We start from the raw sequence: 3,462 nt of genomic DNA, 5'->3' as shown, positions 1-3,462 counted from the left end.
ATACTGTCCTCGAAGAGTTTCTCGCTGAAGGAAAGCCAGATGTGGCTGACACCGAGAAGTGGCGTTTCCATCAGCAGGCAGACCCGGCCGCAGACCTACTTCCTCTACTTGCAGGGTGTTTATGAAATGCTAGGTGTCAATCGTTGAAGTCAGGTTTCCCAGAAGACCTGACCTCCAGGACCTGCCCAGATGCAAACCGAGACCTGCCCTCGCACAACCGGAGCCGAACAGTAGCCCCCCGCCCCCGAATATGGGCAGGACGCATCGTCTTCAATTCTGCTGGGTCCCCACCCACCCCACTCTAGTCAGCTTTATTTCACTCTCCTGGTTCTGGCAGACATTGAGTTTGCAGCCTCTGGGACCACAGACTTCAGGGATACCATTGATCAAGTTCTGTGTGCTTTGTATGGAAATTGTTTTATTGAACGTGTCACAACGTGAGGGAACATTCTACAGGAAACACCCCAAACTCCCTGAATCCATTTCCCACTACACAGCAGGAAGCACTGGGCGCAGAGGGCAAAGGACAGCCTGCTTTCCACATTCACTCTGCATTTCATTGGATTGAGCAGCAACTTGGCAAAATGCGCCCTGGGCTGCTTGTCTCAAAGTAGCCAGAGCACAGCTTTGAGAAGTCGGAAGACTTGCCCAAGGTCACCGGCCAGTAAGAGTCAGGAGCCCCGACGGTACATGCAGCACTCCGCTTGCCACACCGTGAGGGCTGCCCCCACGTAGAAAGGGGAGCTGGGGACCCAGGAAAGCCCCAAACCACCGAGGGCCCAGTGTCACCCAGCTGTTAACAGCAGAGGGGTCAGCTGATGCTCAGATGATTCTCATCTGTTCCACAGCATTTCTCTGAACCCCCAAAGGCTTAAAGTAGAATATGTAAGAAAAGTCGCTAGAACACACTTGAGCATGGCCAGCCCTGGCTGCCCGGAGACAGCCCAGCGAGCGTCAGCCGCAGACCACCAAGGGGGCTTTTGTTTCTTATTAAGCCTATCTGGGCTCCATCAGAGATGGGGAGGGCGGGTAATGACTTCCAATGAGAGGGCGAACTCTCTGAACAGAGCCTCCCAACCAACCGTCGTCAGGGGCCAGGGCCCAGGGGGCCCAAGATCTCGCCATGTGCAGGCATCTGTCACGGCAGGAAGAAGGGAAAATATCTAAGAGGGAACTATGATCCTTTGGGACTGCATCGGATCTCAAGAATACCTCTTCTCGCCTGGCCAGCGTGGCTCAGTTGGTTGGAGCATCGTCTTATGCACCAAAAGGCCGCCAGTTCAATTCCCGGTCAGGGCACATGCCCAAGTTGCAGGTTTGGTGCCCTGTTGGGGTGGGCACGGGAGGCAACCGGATTGAAGTTTCTCTCTCACATCGATGTTTCTCTAAAAAAATCAATGAAAACATATATTTTTTCAAAAGGACTTTAAGAATACCTCTTCTCTCTGGGATGACCTTAGAATGAGTGAATCATTCGTTCAGCTCTTGACTTGGCTCAGGGGTGCAGATGGCAAGGGCACCCTTCCTACAGGAACTCCTGCTCTAGTGGGAGAGAAAGGCACGGACAAGAGGAATCAGGGAAAACTCTTAAGGGTGCCATCATAACTGTCCCCCAAAATGTGTTCCCCCCAGTCGTGCCACACACCTCGAGTAGACCGAGTCTCCCCACCACACAGCCTCCGCCTTCCCTGGTCGCTCAGGCTTTCCTGGAGAAGCCTTCGTTGCCCACCCTCCATAAAAGGCATGCTCATCATAGCAGCTTGATGATGCCTTCAGGGCCTTTATCACACTCTGTGTGTGTGTGTGTGTGTGTGTGTGTGTGTGTGTGTGTCTTTCCCACTAGACTAGAAGCTCCTTCAGGGCAGGAACAAGGCCTGATTTTACATTCCAGGTGTGTTTTATAAAGAATGGTAATAGCCACAGAATCTTGGAACTGAGAGGGACTGGCCCGGTCCAATACTATGTGAAGTACTTGAATCCCCTCTACAGCCCTTCGGAGGCATCTGAACATCAACTGCTTGGTTGCTTCTTGCGACAGGGAGCTCATGCTCTCCCAAGACAGCCAATCCCATCCTTGAGTGACTTTGATTATTAAAAAGGTCTTTCTCACATGGAGCTAAGGCTTACCACCCTGGAGCCTCTGCTTCCTAGTGTTTATCTTGTTCTTTAGGTCCTCCCAGAATAAGCTGCTTCCCTTGTCCCCTCAATGGCTCTCCAGGAATTTGAAGACAGTGGATTGTCTGATTCTCCCGTGTTTTCTCAAGGATGGTATTTCAGGTCCTCTAACTCCTCATGTGACTTCCTATGAAATTCTTGGACCCCCTCGGCCACCTTCCCCTGGGCCCGCTTATGGTTCCTTAAAATGTCCAGATCAACATCTTAACTGCAGGCCCTTTCTCAAGGCAGAGTGGCCTCCCAGAAAGCCCGAGGTGATGGCATTTCAACAACCACGCAAACCGGTCGCGTGAGAGGCGCACATGCGTTTGCCACCGTTCAGCCGAGATTTTCCCAACTAGGAATCGAGGATAACGTGAATTGTGCCTGCTTTGTGGGGTGGCCCTGAGGATGAGATGAAACAGTTATTCATGAGAGATGCTGTAAAGGCCTGACATGCTCTGTGTGCACACTGGGCAGGGAGCACTGACACTTCCCACCTCCACCGTGTCCTGGGCTCGTACTCTGATCTTAAATTCCTTTCTTGAGGCCAGTTTTTTTCAATGTCTCCTTAATAATTAGACCAAAAATAGAAAAAGAAAACGATAAAAGATTAACTCGATTACAATCATCAAATTGTCAAACAAATCCCATGTCGTAGAATCTGACAGACCCCACGTTCATTTTTAAGGTCAATGTTGAAAACAACAACTTTTTTAATGAGGTTAAAAACATGAAATAATTCTCCAGGCAATTAAATGAATATCATCTGCTTTACCTCACCCTAAATTTGTCATTTTCAACATTTCTTCTAAAGGGTACAGTGGCTCTGTCGGACCCAATGATATCTCCCCACCCCACCCCCCATCGGATGGTATCTTAGAAGTTGCAGGACCATAGGCTCTCAGTCCCACTGGGGGCAAAACATATCATGATGTGTCGTCTGAGCCTCTCAGGTCAAGACAGAGCTTCTCAGAGGCACAGAAGGGAAGGGGCTGCCCCGGGCACACAGCTGGCGGGAGACCCGGCGCCCCTTCCAGTCACATAGGCAGGGACCTGGTCAGGCGCAGGGCCTAAAGCTCCTTCGGGGCTGAACCATCTCCCCGGGCAAAGCTCTCTGCACACTCCCCTGGGGACCTAAAGGAAGGGAAAGTCAGAACAATCTCGAAAGAGAAGAAATTTGAAGAATTCTCACTTCCTGGTTCCAAAACTTTAACCACGATATTTCAGGAATCGGCACAGGGCAGTCCTGCAGGAGGACAGACACGCTGATCAATGGAACAGAATGACACCCCTGGGATAAAGCTA

Source organism: Miniopterus natalensis, chromosome 1, assembly GCF_054644295.1.
Source record: "Miniopterus natalensis isolate mMinNat1 chromosome 1, mMinNat1.hap1, whole genome shotgun sequence".
Classification (NCBI taxonomy): Eukaryota; Metazoa; Chordata; class Mammalia; order Chiroptera; family Miniopteridae; genus Miniopterus; species Miniopterus natalensis.
The sequence above is the reverse complement of the archived record's forward strand: the minus strand, read 5'-3'. Positions refer to the sequence as shown.